Here is a 19097-nt window from a genome sequence, read left to right on the forward strand (position 1 = left end):
GTCAGTCTTGCCAGGCATCTGACTGGAGCAGGATCTGGCCTACGTGGCAAAGGCAGATCTAATTAAGAATAGAGCTGTGTGACTTGTGCTCACTGAAACTTGACAGGATCAGGTTCAATTACTAACGCCAATAGCATTTGTTGACAGGTTGTTGAAGTTCAAAATCGACTTGAACATGAGCCCGGTTTCGAGTGGCATGCCAGGGTGAAACCCAGGGGAAACGTGGTGAATGCAGCCGAGTTGCTATCTGAGCTTTGATTTGTCCAAAAGCAAAATTAGTGAGTGAAGGTGGGAATCCACCCAGATCAAAGCCAGGGGAAAAGAGTTCACAGGAAATCCTGCAAAGCAAAAATTCAGACTATTTTTGCACAACTGATTTCTATAGAAATGCATAGATTCGTAGAGTGGAAGGCCAGAAGGGACCATTAGATCATCCAGTCTGACCTGTTCAATTTCATCCACTTACCCCCTGTTGTGAGCCCAGTAACTTGTGTCTGACTAAAGCCTACTGTCCAGAAAAGAAACCAATCTTGGCATGAAGACATGAAGAGCAGGAGAACCCACCGCTTCCTTCTATAATTTAGTTCGAGTGGTTAATCATCCTCACGGTTAAAATTTTGTCTAATTTAAATTTGTCTTTTTTCAACTTCCAGCTACTGGTTCTTGTCATGCCTTTCTCCACTAACAAGCCCTTTAGTACCTGATATTTTCTCCCAATGAAGACATGTGTACATCGTAATGAAGGCACCTCTCAATCTTTTGGATAGATTAAACAGCTTGAGCTCTTTATGTGTCTCATGATACAGAACTCTCTCCAGCCCTCCAATCTCCTTTGGGGCTCTTTTCTGAACCCTCTCCAATTTTAAACTGTGGACATGAGAAATGTATGCAGTAGTCGAGTATCAGTATCATCAGTGCTGTGTACAAAGATAAAATCATCTCCGTCTTCCTACTCACTACTCCTCTGTTTATATAGCCAAGGATCACGTTAGCCCTTTTTGCCACAGCATCACACTGGGAGTGTGTGTTGGGTTGTTTGTTCACTATGACCCCTAAATCCTTTTCAGAGTCATTGATTTCCAGGACACAAAATCTCCCATTCTGTGGGTATGGCCTGCATTCCTGGTTCATACATCTATAACTTTGCATCTGGCTGTATTAAAAAGCATTTTGTCTGTCTGAATGGGCCCCAGTGATCCACAATGCTCTGTATGATTGACCTGTCCTCATCATTATGTACCACTTTACCAATCTTTGTGTCATCTGCAAATTTATCAGCAAAGTTACAGTTTTATATTTACTTCCACGTCACTGATGACAGTGTTGAATAGCAGCAGTTCTACTACTGATCTTGCTGTATTCTACTAGAAACACCCATTTGATAATTCCCCGATTGACAGTTACTTTATGAGATCTGTCAGTTAGCCGGTTCTTAGTCCATTTAATGTGTGTGTTGTGTACCAGAACAGATAAGTGGTCTACGTAGTCAAGTATCCCATCTACAGTAGCAGCTAGCACCAACTCTAGCACAAAACCCAGTAGTGGGCATTATGAAATAAACTTTCCATAGGGGAAGATTCTTTCTGATCATCTCACTTAGGGGTTGGTTTATGCCCTGAACCAGGAAAAAATATGGGAATCGATATCTTCATATCTAATGTCACTGTGGATGTTTCCATTATCCATATAAATATTTAATCCTTTTGTTTGCATCCTCTTCAGTTCTTGACCTCAATGTTTTGTTGGAGTGAGTTCCGCTGGTTAATTATGTACCATGTTAAGTTTTTCCTTGTATTTGTTTTAAACCTGTTGCCTTTTGAATGACTAAACTAAACTACAGTGTTTTGGGACTGAACTAATTGTTACCTGTCCTAGAACCACAAAAGTCTTCACTTCTTAAAATCAGACATGATTGAAGGAACTCACCTGATTCTATCCTGGTAAAATCAGTATCATATAATAAAATACAACAACCACTCCAGAATTTCTGAAACCCAGGCAGACTGTTTGCAGATGTAGAAAATCAAATTGTAATTCAGGGTGATAGAACTGGGAGACGGGACTCAAGCACTGGGGCTATGACGGAAGGTGGCTTACTACAGTTAGTGCTAGTAGACGTAGGTCAGTCTCTCTCTCTCTTTGGAAACCACTCTAGGGCTTCTCCCCAAACAACAGATGCTTAAAATTAAGCATATCTTGGCTGGATCAAGGCCAAATGTCAGCACCTTGCAGGACTGAGCCTTAATGCAGAAAAGGCAGAAGTGCTCAGTGAACATTTCTTTTACTCTGGGAGGAGGACACAGATGATGACGATACTCTTTCATTTCATTAAAAAGAACAGGAGTACTTGTGGCACCTTACAGACTAACACATTTATTTGAGCATAAGCTTTCATGGGCTACAGCCCACTTCATGGGATGCATAGACTGGAACATACAGTCATTAGTATCTCTGGAGGATGTTAAACAGCAGCTACTAAAGTTAGACATTTTAAAATCCAGATAAGGTCCAGATAACTTGCATCCAACAGTTTTTAAAAAAAAAAAACTAGTTGAGAAGCTTGCTAGACCCTTAATGTTGGGTGCACGTGGAACACTGGGGAAGTTCCAGAAGACCTGGAAAAAACTAATGTTGTGCCAATACCTTACAAAGGGTAACTAGGATGACTTGGGTAATTATAGGCCTGGCAGTCTGACACTGATCCCAGGCAAGATAATGAAACTGCTGATAAGGGACTTGATCAAGAATTAAAATAAAGTAATATAATTAATGCCAACCAACATGGGTTTCTGGAAAATAGATCCTGTCAAACTAACTTCACTTTTTTATTGAGGTTACAAATGTGGTTGACAAAGGGAATAGTGGTGATGTAATAGTCTTAGTCAAATGATTTACTGAGGTCTTGGGACTGCATGACATTTTGGTTTAAAAACTAGAATATAGAACTAACATGGCACATATTAAATTGATTAAAATCTGGCTAACTTGATGGTCTCAATGTAATTGTAAATGGAATTATCGGGTAGGTGTTTTTCTAGTGGGGTTCTGTAGGGATCTGTTCTTGGCCCTACACTATTTAACACTTTTTTATCAATGACCAGGAAGAAAACAAACTTTTATCAGTGACTCAAAAATTAGAAGAGTGGTAAATAATAAAGAGGCCAGGCCACTGATACAGAATGATTTGAATTGCTTGCACCCAGCTTACCAAGCAAACTATGTTTTAATATGGCTAAATGTATACACCTCGGAAGAAAGAATGTGGACCATAATCACCTCCCTGGTGGTCTAGTGGTTAGGATTTGGCACTTTCACTGCCACAGCCTGGGTTCAATTTCCAGTTAGGGAAAAGTGACTTTAAACCAAAAAAGCTTCAGTTATGTGGGGGGAGGGATAGCTCAGTGGTTTGAGCATTGGCCTGCTAAACCCAGGGTTGTGAGTTCAATCCTTGAGGGGGCCACTTAGGGATCTGGGGCAAAAATTGGTCCTGCTAGTGAAGGCAGGGGGCTGGACTTGATGACCTTCAAGGTCCCTTCCAGTTCTAGGAGATTGGTATATCTCCAATTATTATTATATTATTATAATTACAAGATGGGGGCAGGGCTCTATCCTTCAAAGCAGCGACTCAATGAGATTTTGAGAGTCATGATTGATGATCAGCTGAACAAGAGCTTCCAATGTAATGCTGTGGTCGAAAGGGCTAACACAATTCTTGAATGCATGAACGGGGGTGTCACAAGTACCAGTGGAGGTTTATTTTACCTCTCTGTTTGGCACTGATATAACTGCTGCTGGAATACTGTGTCCAATTCTGCTGTCTACAATTCAAAAAGGATGTTGATAAAGTGGTGAAGGTTCAGAGAAGAGCCACAAGGATGATAGACTCAAGGAGCTCAGTCTATTTAGCTAAGCAAAGAAAGTTAAAAGATGACTTGATTAGACTATTTATATTTGTTCCCCAGGTAGGTACTTATAATGAACTCTTCAATCTAGCAGAGAAAGGTGCAACACAATTGAAGCTAGACACAATTCAGACTAGAAATAAGGCATATATAAAAAACGTCTTCAAAATAATTCCAAGAGCATATCTTTTTAGAAAAAAATCAAATCTGCAAGTGATTGAGAATCTGCCACCAACCTACTTACCAAGGGCCATGGTGGATTCTCAATCACTGCCAACTTGCAAAACAAAATTTTATCTTTTTCTAAAAAGATCTGCTCTAGGAATTATTTTGAGGAAGTTTTATGGCCTGTTACACAGGAGATCAAGCCAGATGATCACAATAGACTCCAAGGCTTGAAAGCACTATGAAAGCAGAATTTTGCTCTGAGTTTAAATGATGGTTTGAACTGATTCATTCTGTCTTTTTTTTTCTATTAGTAGAGAACTGCCTTTGAAACTAAGTGAAGGGGACTCCTATTTTCATAGTGTAGCTTGGCATTGGACATCTGCTGACTGTAAATGCTCTGAAAGTTATTTTTTCCATGGATAACTCTTAGGGCTGAAAGACAAGGTCAGTATGACTGTCCTTGTTGGAGTTACCAACAAACTGGGAAAACCAAGTACTGTATTCACACTTTTGTCATGTGTCAATGGGAACAGAAGAATTGCTCTTTACTATCAATGAGAGAATGTGATCACATATGATTATACTCTGAAAAGTGACTGTAAAAATGACATTGTGGGGTTGCCCATTTTTCTGACTCCAGATGAAATTTGCTGATTTTAATGGTAAAAAAGTACTTTATTTTTTTCTGTCCACCATCCCTGCAAACTGATCCTGAGACTTAGTCAAGCTGTGTTTTTTGGGGGCTTGCATCTCATCACCTGTAATAAAGAAACTGAAACAGAACTCTGATGGAATAAAATCAAGCTTGCTCTCCACTGGCTGTGTTCGTCTGTACAGTGCTAAGTACAGTAGTAAAACCTTATTTTTATCAGGAAATCCAGCAGATATAGTAAGACTTAAATGAATCCACGTAGCAAACAGATTTGTTGAGCAAGGGGGAGTGTTTTCTATTAACAACAATCACACTTTAATATAAGACCAAAGAGCAATATTGGAGCTGGACTTTTTGCTTAAATGTCCTGTAAGAATCTAGTCAGCAACTCTATTCCCTGACTGATCCACAAGCAAACATATCAAAACAAACCTAAAAGTGATGGACATCATACTGCCTTCTCCTGTGTGAATGTGCATCACCATGTATCTTAAGCAAACAACTCATAACAATCAATCAATGAAGGCTTGAACCAAAGTTTAAGTTGGTGGAGATATTTCCATTGACCTCACTGACTTTGGATCAGACCCTGAATAGGAGAAATTTGAGAGTCATCCCAAGGCATACGCACCAATTCCTCAAAACTATGCTAAAGTGAGATTTAAGTGGTGAATACATATGCCTGGACTTTAATAGGGATGAATTTCATCCCAAATGCACAAGCCAAGCCCATTTGCACAGTTCTTATGCACCGGCACGGTAGCTGATATTACAAATAAAATGATGTGCTTCCAATCATTGGAGGGGAGCCTCGAGTACCCAATATTCAGCCCATTGATCACAGGAATAACTACACATATGCAAACAACACAGTAAGAATAAATAACGTGAATATGAAATTGATTAGATTGTCACAGTTGTTAGCAAGAGTGTCTAAAACAAAGGCCACGATTTGAACTGAAATTAGCCCAAAGCCCACAAATCAGATGGTTAGCAGAATAAATGGATGTGCTTAAGAACTTCATGTTCAAGATGAATAAGAATCACAAAATAAATGACTGATGAAATAAATCATTGTTTGAAAAAAGTTCCATAGCTCATGTTCTAGAGACACTTGTCAAGTAGCTTCAGGGCTTGTAACCCCCCTGAGCGACATAAGTTACACCAACCTAATTGCCAGTGTGGACAACGCTACATCGGCAGGAGAGCTTCTCTTGCCGACATAGCTACCGCCTCTCGCAGAGGTGGTTTTAATTATGCTGATGGTAGAACTCTCTCCTGTCAGCATAGAGCATCTTCACCAGACGCGCCACAGCAGGATGGCTGCAATTCAGCTGCGCCACTGTAGCACTTTTAGTGTGGACTAGACTTCAGTTGCTGGATAACTTCATGCCAGAAAGTAAAATCAACCAGCCTAGCTCAGTTGTCCAGTGTGAATGAAATGCAATGACTTCCTGTTATATGTATTACTACAGCACCTGGAGATCCCAGCCAGGTTGGGGTCCCGCTTGCACTAGGTGCTGACAGGTCTATATTATAGTTTTTATAAGCTTAGGACCTAATCCTGCAAAAATTTTGAGCATCTGCCTAACTTTACTCGTATGAGTAATCTCACATGCTTCAGTGGAGCTACCGGCATGTGTGAAGTTATCCATGTGCTTAAGTATCTGCAGGATTGAGGCTTTAATTTTAAGAGGAGATGAAACAAATTAATCGTAAATGATGCAAAGACAAGGTAAATCATGAGCCTGATTTGGTTCTCACTGCTGTCTTTGGGAGTCGTCTCATTCAGTGACATGGAAGTTGGATCAGGCCCTATGGCCGCATTTAAGCAAGCTGCAGCAAAGAATCCTGTGGCACCTTATAGACTAACAGACGTTTTGCAGCATGAGCTTTCGTGGGTGAATACCCACTTCTTCGGATGCAAGCAGTGGAAATTTCCAGGGGCAGGTGTATATATAAGCAAGCAAGAAGCAAGCTAGAGATAACGAGGTTAGATCAATCAGGGAGGATGAGGCCCTGTTCCAGCAGCTGAGGTGTGAAAACCAAGGGAGGAGAAACTGGTTCTGTAATTGGCAAGCCATTCACAGTCTTTGTTTAGTCCTGAGCTGATGGTGTTAAATTTGCAGATGAACTGGAGCTCAGCAGTTTCTCTTTGAAGTCTGGTCCTAAAGTTTTTTTGCTGTAGGATGGCCACCTTAAAATCTGCTATTGTGTGGCCAGGGAGGTTGAAGTGTTCTCCTACAGGTTTTTGTATATTGCCATTCCTAATGTCTGATTTGTGTCCATTTATCCTTTTCCTTGGAGACTGTCCAGTTTGGCCGATGTACATAGCAGAGGGGCATTGCTGGCATATGATGGCATATATTACATTGGTGGACGTGCAGGTGAATGAACCGGTGATGGTGTGGCTGATCTGGTTAGGTCCTGTGATGGTGTTGCTGGTGTAGATATGTGGGCAGAGTTGGCATCGAGGTTTGTTGCATAGGTTGGTTCCTGAGCTAGAGTTACTATGGTGTGGTGTGCAGTTGCTGGTGAGAATATGCTTCAGGTTGGCAGGTTGTCTGTGGGCGAGGACTGGCCTGCCACCCAAGGTCTGTGAAAGTGTGGGATCATTGTCCAGGATGGGTTGTAGATCCCTGATGATGCGTTGGAGGGGTTTGAGCTGGGGACTGTATGTGATGGCCAGTGGAGTCCTGTTGGTTTCTTTCTTGGGTTTGTCTTGCAGTAGGAGGCTTCTGGGTACACATCTGGCTCTGTTGATCTGTTTCCTTATTTCCTCGTGTGGGTACTGTAGTCTTGAGAATGCTTGGTGGAGATTTTCTAGGTGTTGGTCTCTTAATCATATACCTAGCTTAAGCATAGGTATAGACCCCTTTACTTCCAGCACTGCTCAGATGTTTAAATCAGCCATGAGCTTAAGAACTTGTCTGTGATGGGGCCTATATAAGCATGTTTTAGGATAGACTGGTTGTATCCAATTTGTAGGTAAACACAATGCAGAGATGAAAAGGAAATTAGACCCTTCACTATAGGTTATTCAGTTTGAAGCAAAGTGGTGTTAGCAGACCAGGTAAAGATATTCTCCAAAATACAGCATATGATTTTTATCTTGACTGTGTCCCTTATAATCAGTCCTTGATTAAAGACTCCTGTCATGAAAGATAGATTGCTGCTGTATTTAAACATACAGTAGTTCTCGTGTTCCTGGTTAACTGTAGGTCCCCGCCCCTCCACCCCATCCTCCAGGAGACCTCCTTATCTGATGGTCAGTTAGAAGGACAGCACCTGTCTTTCAATTTTTTCCCAAACAACAAAGTTTAAAACAACCACCAGTCCCACTCTGGTCATTGAAGGAATGCTGGTGGTAATTTATCCCAATTTGTAGCCAGATCTTTGAAAGAACAGCAAACCTTGTTAGCTCTTGTGTTTATTATAAACACAAAGCAAGACAGTCATCAAACAGGAAATGTTAGGGACTCGCTTACTTTGCTCATGTAGTATACACAGAAGTTCAGAGCTAGTACAAACTAGCTACTGTGGATTTGTCTGATGAACAGGGAACCTTACAGACATTGCCAGCATCTGACTAGAGTCACCACCAAAGGAACTCAGCACCTCACTGGATGAGTTACTATGTCCACTTGATTATGATCACACAGGCACAAATTGGACCCAGTCCAGAACCTCAATCACAAGGCCACATTTTATTGACGTTTGGGTCCAATTTTTTCCTAAGTTTCAAAGTATTCAGATCTGAAGGTTTGATTTGGATGCATCTGTACTTGAGATGTTGATCATGCATTTATTTAACCGGCTAATTTAAGATCAAAGGCTGTTAATTGTAGATTATTTAAATGCCCTTAATCGAGAAGTTCATCACACTTTTTTTGGGGGGGGAGGAAGGTGAGTGCTCTTTTTATTTATTTTTATATTTATATATATATATATATATATATATATATATATATATATATATATATATATATATATATGCCTTATAATATATATAGTAAGCTAGTTTGGGTTGTTGGGCAGTAAACCTAAATTCTGACAGTGCGGTCATAAAAGCTGGCGGTTATCTTGGCACCAGATATCACATCTTCATTGATGTCTGATCTACTGACATAAAAGGGGGAGCAAATGACTGACTTGATTATTTTGCTCATAAAAAAGCCAATGATCCCTGTTAAATAATTGGAAAAATGTGGGATGCTTTTAAACTCTTGAAATACTCACATCAGTCTGCTAGCGTCCAACATTCTGAAACTCACAGGTAACCCTAATTACAGCACACATGCAATTCCAGATGGGAAACATACGCGGCTGGGTGGTAGAAGATCCTTAAAATGTTAGTGTACCACTTAGAGTCGGATCACAGGATTGTGCCTTTTTCTTTTCTTTTTTTGGCTGACTTTGCACATAACGGACCAGATCCTCACTTGGTATAAGCTGGCATAGCTACATTGAAACCAATGGAGCTATTATGATTTTCACCATTTGAGAACTTGGCCCAATTAAAGTTAGACTTTTGTCCTGTCAGATTGCAGATTCTGTGGTCTCCCATTGCTGAGGGATTTTGCCTATGTTACAAACAGATTCACAGTCTAGGGGTCCTTCTGAATCATTGATTGCTTTGTAGGCTTTGTAGAACTTTAGTGCCTTTTTAAAATCTGTGTTGGCCTTTGTGAATGTAATCATTTCCTTTGGGTATGGCCCTGGTTTCATTTCACCATGCCTGGAAGAGTATTCAGAAACCTGATCCAATGGAAGACTTTCAGTTGACTTCATCAGGCATTGGATCCAGCCTCTGGTGCAAAATACAGAAATTCTTTACTTAATATGCTCTTTTGCAGCTATGCTGTTAATTTATTAATATTGGTATAGTGCAGCAAAGACTGCACTGATTTCTGTTGGTTCTGGATCCAGTTTAGGAAATTGATCTATAAAGTCCTGAAAAGTTTGACTTCCCCTCATGATGTGTCATGAAAATTTAGGTTGGATGAGGTACTTAGCACTAATAGAACCTAAGTTTAAATGTCTGGGAACTTCTATAATTACATTCTTAGCAGAAGGCACTCAATTCTCTATTGCACTTCTGCCAGTTTTACTCACAGAGGCAGTCTCAGCTTTAGGGCATGTTGCAAAATCATCTGAGGTGTCCTGATACTATGGCATGGACAATGTTCTTAAAACCTAGGTAAGCTGATACTGGTTGAAATCGTGACGCCATTGAAATCAATGGCAAAAGTCACATTGACTCCGTGGAGCCTCTAATTCTCCCAGTGCATTTCTGAGGTGGGCCCTTCATTTATGTTTATTGTGTTTAGCCAAATGTTGATGTTTTTTAGGGCTTTGATTCTGTGATAAGCTCCAAGCGGGCAGAGCCCTTCTCCAGTATAGAGCCCTGTTGGACTCAGTGAAGCTCTACAAGGATCAGTCCATGTAGTGTTCATGGCAAGATTGGGGCCTAAATTTGTGTGTATGTACCGAAGGTATTAGGCCACATTTTTATAAATCAAACAGTAACAAAATACGTCTATTAAATAATATCCATGATCTCTGAAAGCTTCAGATTTTTGCCTTATAAGTGGTATGGGATGATAGCAGATACAAGGGAACATAAGATTTGATTATCTTACTGGATGAGACCATTGGCTCATCAAGTCCTATATCCTGCATTGGCATTGCCAATACCTGGTGCTTCAAAGAATGGTGAAACCACCTTCCTCGACCCACATTTGTACTGGAGAGATGTGTATTCTTTCCTTTCCTTTTTATTGATTGAGGAATCTATATCTCTCAGCATGAGATCCAGTTACTTTTTTTTATGTACACACCATTATTTCTAGCATGAAGACTCCTTGCTCATCTGTCAAGGATCAGTGTAAAGAGAGCCAATAGGTCTGTGACTTGGAATAATGTCTTTGTTTTTAGAGGAGATGCTGGTTGCCTCACTGTTGACCTGTTGTCCACCAAGTATACTACAAAATGTGGTCTCTGGTTTACATGTATCCTCTTAGTTGGTGATGGCAACTCTCCAAGGGCCAGATTATGAATCCCTTACTTACACTGGCAAGTGGTTCCTCACAGGACTTCAGCAGTGCTACTCCTGGGAGAAACTGGATTGGGAAGGAATTTTACTACAGGTCCGTGGCCTTGGGTTTTTTTCTATTTTTATGTTCTCTGTGGGTGTGGGTCACTTGCCAGGATTGTTTGCATATATCTCACTTAATCATTTTTCTACCATCCCAGGGCCCACAGGAACTGGTGTACCTCAGTCCCTCCTATTCGCTGCCTGTGGCACAAGTCTAGTCTCCCTGTGGGCTGTGATACTTTTGGTCTAATCTCAGTTGTTGGGTTTAGTGTGCAGGTGCTGGGTGGGGTTGGGAGCCTCTGATATACAGGAAGTCAGACTGAGTCATTGTGGGCCTTGCAGGCTTCACACTCTGATGCTAAGTGCTCACCGTGTGAGTCAGGGGTTCACTCTTTGGCCCCCAAAGGGGAAGTGGTTTGGCCAAGAATGAATGAAGGAATTTAGCAAAATGGCAAGTTACTTCCATGCTATGGCCTGAATCAACCAGATCTATAGTCAATTTACTGAGCATAAATTACTGCCAATCTAAGCGAAAATAATTTGTACTCCTGAGTCACTTCAGACTGGACGGCAATAGGGCGCTGTCAGGATACATGAGGTTTTATATGGAGATGAATGAATGGTTCATTATTCAAAGTCAAATGATATTCATATTCATGGGTCATATAATTTGGGAAATATTTGGACCATCATTAGCAATGACCATATGGATCCCCTTTCCCTACACGGTACCATCAGAGGAAGTGCTGTTTTTCCATCTCTTTACACAGAGTAGTTTTCTGGGGCAGATGAGGCCAGGATCTCTTATCCTTAATCCCAGTGGCTTTGGAACCCACCCTCGTTAGAGGTCTAGGAGGAGATTTGGTCCATGGGCAGCAATGAGGCAAGGAGAATGACAAAGGTGGTGAGATAATAGAAGTAGGGGTACAGGGACCCGGTGACAGGAGTGGGGTGTAGAAGAGAATGGAAGAGGGGAGAGGAGAAAAGGAAGAACAGCATAGAGCTTGCAGAGAGGTGGGAGGAGCTTGGAGCAAAGAGCCACTCAGCAGGTAGAAAACAATGTTTCTGTATACCTGTCTGCTGACCTCACTGGATATGCCTCACCCGTTGTCCTTGCTTCTGCTAGACGCTCTGACTCCCTGGAGCCGGGAGTTGATCCACAAGGGATCTGCGGGAGAGGAATGTGCTCCTGAGTGGAGTTCCCCACACTGGGCTAGAGGCAGGGTGGCTTCCTGATGCTATGCCAGGATGTTTGGGTTTTTTATGCAGCTCAGTATGTTATCTCCCTTTTTGTTTCAAGCTGAGCTCAAATTTCTTAACTGATTATTGAACATCTCTGGCTATGCAAACCAAGAGTCACTGCTACATCAAGTATTTGTTGGGCACAGAAATGTGAGGGCCATCTGGGTGCCTGTTCTGGTTCCCTTAGTCTCAGGGAAGAGCTGCACCAGGCAGTGCTGTCCAAAGGACTATGCACTGAGTGAGGAGAGAGAGCAGAGCCCCCTTCTTACCTTTTCCCACCCTTTATCCCATGGATGGGTAAGGGCATTAGGCAGGAGCTGCATATGCCAGATCTGCCCCCAGCTGATAGCTCCCCTGTGCCAGGGAAATTCCGTGTGGCATGATGGTGCAAAAGTGCTGAAACCTACCGGAGAATCTGGTCCATAATTTCTCCATTAGATGCTAGGAAATATTCAGTTTCTATAAACTATAGCAGCACAATAACTGACAAATTTAGAATAAAATGTATTTTTAATCTCTCTCTACTCTTCTAATTCCCCAGTCAGGCGTTATATTAGTTTACTAAGTCATCTATGTTCACCTACAGATCCTTCACTTCATTACTCCCTGGCCAAAACATCTTCTGAAGTTTCCCCTGACAGATTTATATTGTGAGCATCAGACAGGAATGTGGTTCTCTGTTTTTCCTTTACCTATACTACATAAACATGTCCAGGACAGTGCTCTTAGGGCTTGTCTAACACAGCTAGTGCACAAGATCTTGAACTGAGGAATAAGGCTACCTATTGAAATACTCCTGACATCTGAGGCTGTTTGTGACTGGTAAAACAATTCTGAATTCCTGAGACTTCCATAGAAGTCCACCCTTAATTTCTGGGCCAGTTTAACGGCTGTAAGTATTGTATCCAGGGACAGTTTACATTAAAAACAGAAGCATATCCTAATTATTATAGGACCTACAATAACTTTACAACTCTATTGCAGTGCTCTGCTATCAGTCTAGCTAGGATTTTATTTGGAGTGTCTACGAAGCAATGGATAATTTTTTGCTACAAAGAAGTGGGAATTGTACATGTATTGCTCTGAATCAAGAGGCTGGCTTTCTAGTCTAGTCTCTCATATGATAAGGGCTTGGGTATAGAAAACCTACTATAATATTCACGATGCTAATGCTAGCTTTATGGAGCTCAGCCCGGTTCTTGGGTTGAGAGTCTGTGAGGGTTGTTTTTTTTTTAAAGGGCTTTGGATAAAGTGTCTGGGGCAATTAGATTTGGAAGTTTCCCAAATCTAACCCTCACCCTCCCACCCCCAACCCTACATTTTGCTTCAGTTGTGAGGAATTGGAATTCCAGGACAGGGGGGTCTTAACCTGTTTGCAAGACAGCTGCTTTCACTATTTGGCATACTGTGGGGTTGAGGTTAGTGGGGAAAGGAGGGCTGATTAGCCCCAGTGGATTTATTACATTTGATACATTGGATGTCTGATTTTTGTGTCCCTTGTTCATATTCATTCACAGACTATGTCAAGATACACTGCTGGATTTGGGGTTTTTTAAAATCTATTTAGAATTGTTTTCTTTAAAACATTGGTACATATTATTTTGGGGACTTCTGGCTGGACTAACCCATGGGCTCAGTAATGGATGTCATAGAACCTGGGATGTTGATTCACAATCTGCCCTTCAATCCATTGTCATGGACTACAGTGTGTCAAATACTCACAAGCTCTGTATTAGCAGCCACTATGTTCCTGCACTCCCCATGGCTCAGGTTCATAAGAAGAACACCTAAAGTAATCCCCGATTTCAGAACCAGATTGGGTTTGGAAGGAGCATATTTCATATTAAGATGAAGTGTCTTCATGCACATTGTTTAACATTAGACTATCTATGCTCGAAATTGCTTCTTTACAGCATGATTTATTCGAATTCCCATTAGTATTTTTACCAGCAGCCAAATTCCAGTTTTATTGGAATAGTTTACTTGTCAGGTGTGTTTGAAAAATGACTGATGTTTAGCATTCTTTCTGGACAAAACTCTCATTTAGTTATTTTGTGTAAAAAAAGTCTAAACCAGAATGATGCTGGACTTAACCCTGCTGTTGTGTGTTTGTCTGTAAACACACACTCCACCCTTTAAAGACTTAAAGACCTTAAAAACTAGCAAATGTGCCCTAACATTTTTGCAGTATTGCCCTTCTAGCTGGACAAGTAGTAATTCAGGAAAGCAGGCAATAGACCACTGTGTATCCTGAGATTTTAAAATGGCTAGCTGAGTACATACAAATAAGATTTATATAATTTGATTGGGGGGAGTGAAATAAAAGCAACCAATATTTTTTTCTAAGCAACGGTTGTTTAAAATTGTTCCATACCCAAGGCAAAATCTCCTTCATTTTGAAATAATGTGTCGGATTCTAAGCTGGTTTAAATCAGCACAGCTCCATTCCCTGAAGGACAAAAAGATCATAATTATAAGGCCTCAGCGGATTTGGGGCCAAATTCTCAGCTGGTGTAAGTGACCTCATTAGAGTGATGCTGATTTATATCAACCAAAGATCTGACCTAATGCCTTCTAGTTGTGGGTTTATAAGCACAATCTCCACAACCTTTCTATTCTCCAGACAATAGCTTACACCTATAACCTTCATAACTTCTCTTTGCCTCCTCCTCCTCTTTCCCTCTCATACATACAGATTTATCATAATTCACTGAAATACAAGCTAAATTTGCAAAAGATGAGGAGATGACTCGTGTACTGCAACAGTAAACTAAAATTACAGCCCGGACGCCGTCCTTTGGAAAGAAGTGCTCTACCAGCTTATTCAATAGCACTTAGAGACAAACATGACAAATATCATCAGATTCAATGACATCCAAGATGGAGAACAAAGAGGGAGATGAAGACATCTCCAAACTACAAAAAGCAATACTGCAGTGCAGAGCTTGCAGAAGTGCCTGCAATGTGAAAGAAGCAGAGTGAGACTCCGAGAGCAATGGGAAGCATTCCACTTAAAGAATTAAAAATCCCCACACCTGATTGGCCTCAAACTCTGAGGGTTTGAAATCCACCTTCAGCTCTGAATTTTGTCTTCAGTCCACCCGTTCTTCTGTTAATTTTAAAAGTGTATTCTTACTTCAAGTTTCCTAAAACGTGGTAACTAACATGAAGAACAATGGTTGTGAAGACAAGGTGCTCTGTAGTTTTCAGATGTTAGCGGGTTGAAGAAAACCCCATACTCCCTTGTAGTCTTTATGTAGATCTGGTAACACATGGGAAAAGTACAAATGGCTTTGTCTTTATTATTATTTTACCTCATGTTAGCTAACTCAAAGGTAAGAACACACCTTGAAGTGAAGACCAGACCTCTCTCTAGAGCCATATGAACCCCTCTCTCTCTCTCTCTATATATATATGTTTAGTTTGGAAAAGAGAAGACTGAGAGGGGACATGATAGCAGTTTTCAGGTGTCTAAAGGGGTGTCATAAGGAGGAGAGAGAAAACTTGTTTATATTAGCCTCTAATGATAGAACAAGAAGCAATGGGCTTAAACTGCAGCAAGGGAGGTTTAGGTTGGACATTAGGAAAAAGTTCCTAACTGTCAGGCAGGTTAAACACTGTAATAAACTGCCTAGGGAGGTTGTGGAGTCTCCATCTCTGGAGATATTTAAGAGTAGGTTAGATAAATGTCTATCCGGGATGGTCTAGACAGTATTTGGTCCTGCCATGAGGACACGGGACTGGACTTGATGACCTCTTGAGGTCCCGTCCAGTCCTAGAATCTATGAATCACGTGTGTTATGGTTTGAGTAAACTAATTCACTGCCTATGGGTCTGGTGAGGGACATGGGGTTTCATTTCAAACCACCCAACATGGCAGTTTTGCCAGCCAAATCCAGTTTTTGTGTTCAGTCCTATCTAAAACTCCAGGCATGTCAGCCAGTGCGAACCAAAACCCCATTTGTCTCCTAACCCAAAAAAACAGAATATAATAACTCTCTGAAGCCCACTCCAAATGAATATGGCTATAAATTAACAGGGTTTCATGGATTTGAGAACAGAATTTATCCTTTCCACTTTTTAGAAGCTGAATAGTTGACTCAGTACAGTGCTGAAACAGACTTTCAGTCAGGTTACGGTGGAGATGAATGAAAATAGCCTATGACTGTTTGTATTTCGTTAAATGACTGACTATAAAAAATGCTGATTCCAGGGAATCAACTCACTCAATTATGAATGAACAAAAAAAAATCTGTGGTTTCTCTGACTTAATTGCAAAATATAATTACTGTATATTTATGTAGCATCTTCCATTTAAGTACCTCAAAGAGCTTTAAAAATATTGGACAAACTTTCCAAATATGCTTTTGAGTAGACCTTTAACATTTGTACCTGGAGCTACCACAGCCAAACAGTTAAATGGATAACTTACCTACTCTAGTATTTCTTACTTCTGTGTATCATGGTAGGGCTTATTACCCCAGTCATGGACCAGCAGCCCATGTTGCTAGATACTATACAAACACAGCACAAAATGACAGCCCCTGTCCCAAGGAATTTGCAGTCTAAGTAATATTTTATTATGTGCTCACTCAGAATTGCAGGGACAATTTGAGATGATGTATTAGAATTTGGCCTATTGTATACAAGTCAGGACCTATTTCCCTTTAAAAAAAAAAAAAAAGATGAGATTCAATGCTGCACCAGCACTAACATATTTTCCATGCCCCCATTACCCCACTAATCCCAGTACAATAGCTGTTGTTCCTGCCCCCTTTCTCTGCTGCGGAGAGGAAAGCACTATTAAGCACATAGAGAATAGGAAAGAATGATCTTAGATGATTAGACAACAGCTTAGACAGTGATGGATATGTTAAAGAAGCCCAGTGAAAGCTTAATCAAGCTGGCTTGTCAAATTTCCTACTGTCTGTTTATTGTCTGTGGTTCTACATATGTAACTCCAAGTGAAGTCAGTGGGAGTTTGGGGACCAGATTAAAAGCAAGGAAATGTACCGCGTAGCTGGTAGGACTGTTTTTATTGTTCTAAGTCACCTATTAACCACAACTGTCTGCCCCTCTGACAAGAAGAAACTTTGCAAATTTGTATTTCTATTTTTTTTTAAGAGTCACACTAGTTTGCACCTGTGGTTACAGTAGTATGGCCTGCTCCTACGGCCACTGAAGTCAATGGCAAAACTTCCATTGAATCCAGTCGGAGCAGGATCAGCAGATGAGTGAAAATCTGTGTGTAGGACTATGACAAAATGGTAATTACACTGGCATGGTTGGTCATTTTTCCCCATTGGGGTGGGAATCCCATACTGGGCCTGTGTGTTGTTTCTAACTTTTTATAGCTTCTAACTTTTTATAGCTTCTAACTTTTTCCCATTTCTGCTGCACCTTTGGGGATGTAATTTAAGAAGGGACACTTTGTAGCATACGGTGTACCTTTGGGCACAAAGGAGGAATTGGCTTGATGAACAGAACAAAGCAGAGACGTTGTCATTCCCTGTTGAATGTAAAAAAAAAACCAACCATAGGGATTTTTGTAAAGTAGAAGTGTGGTTCATACATTCCAATGGCTTTCAGTCAGCACTGCACTGAAATACAGAGACATATCGGTTATTAACAGGCACTAAAAAGACTATTTTGTAGCGGCATGTGGCAGACAAGAGCCCAATTCCTCTCCAGTGAAGTCAGTGGCCTAGCTCTCTGTGACAGCTGTGGGAACCAGATTTGGTGCCTGGAAATTCTCATGCTAGCTCAAATGTGCTGTGGGCAGATGCAAAGCAAGTCAGGGGAAGGTACCCTGGGCACGCTTTTATGCTGCAGCTGCAAGGTAGAGGACTGAAAAACCTGTGCAGCATTGTCCGTTCCCTGGTGAAGCCACGCAGGAAGCTCCCGTAGAGCAGGGCTTTATGCCACACCGGGGTTATGCAGCCCCCGTGTAGCCCCACCAATCCTGCTCCCACTTTGGATAGTGGAACCAGGCTGTGGCCATAGAAGGCAAAGGCAGGCTTTGCTTCATTGTGAATGGTGTTGGTAGGAAACCCGGGCAAGCAGTGGGGATTCGCTTTCATTTAATCATAATTAAAATGAAAAGCCTGCAGATTAGTCCCACTCCTACAACCAGATCCAAGTGAGTGGACCCTTATGTCTGTGCAGTTCTCATCAGACTCACTAGGGCAAGTGTCTGGATTGGTTTAGCCCTTTTCCTACTAGAGGGGAAGTTTTCAGGCTGTTTTAGAGAAGCCATGATGACAAAGCAGGTTGACCTCAATATATATTATACTCAGGCAATTGCAAAAATGGAAGATAATACTTTCTATGAGTAGCCGAAACAAATAGTGGGATTTAGCATGGAGGAGAATTAATTTCAGATAGAAACGTGTGCGTGTGTGTGTGTGAGAGAGAGAGATGATTGTCTCCCGTCCCCATCTACAAGCCCAAACCTCTCCAAGTTGAGGTGACTGATATCCAGCAGCATTTAAAGATGCGGCATAAAAGAGGGGAAACAAAGGCTCAGCAGTATTACCACCCCTTCCCTGGGATTGTTCCAAAGCTCCCCTGCAAGAGTTTCGTAGGATATTTCTTCCATGTCATTTATCAAACAGGGGCAGCACACATAGACACTGTATGTGGCATTGTCCCTAACTGGTATCTGACATGTAGTTAATGTTGGTTTATAAATACTTATGTAGCTCTCAGACTGCAGAAGCTGATCCTCAGAGTCACTACAGGATTTCCCATGCCCATCAATTAACAGTTGCTCTTGAATGTGTGTGTAACATGATGATTTCCTATTACCCACATTTGTCCTCCATAGCGATATAGATAAACTATGGCAAAAACGCATAATAGAAAGTTTGGGGTTTGAATTTGCTGGGAGTAAATGCAGCTTCCCCACCACATAGTCACAGAGTTTAAGAGCAGAAGGGACCACCAGAACACCTAGTCTGGCCTCCTGTATATCACAGGCCACCAACACCACCCAGCACCCGCACATTCAACCCAACAACTGAAATTAGACCTGGGT

The 19097-nt window shown here is 41.3% G+C and overlaps 1 non-coding gene across 1 annotated transcript; it reads left to right on the forward strand.

Moving 5' to 3' along the window:
* Positions 1 to 3277: 3277 nt before the first annotated feature.
* Positions 3278 to 3349, forward strand: TRNAE-UUC. Its single transcript has one exon. It is a non-coding gene; the product is annotated as a tRNA-Glu (tRNA).
* Positions 3350 to 19097: the final 15748 nt, after the last annotated feature.

Source organism: Mauremys reevesii, linkage group 11 (assembly GCF_016161935.1).
Source record: "Mauremys reevesii isolate NIE-2019 linkage group 11, ASM1616193v1, whole genome shotgun sequence".
In the NCBI taxonomy this organism is placed as follows: domain Eukaryota; kingdom Metazoa; phylum Chordata; order Testudines; family Geoemydidae; genus Mauremys; species Mauremys reevesii.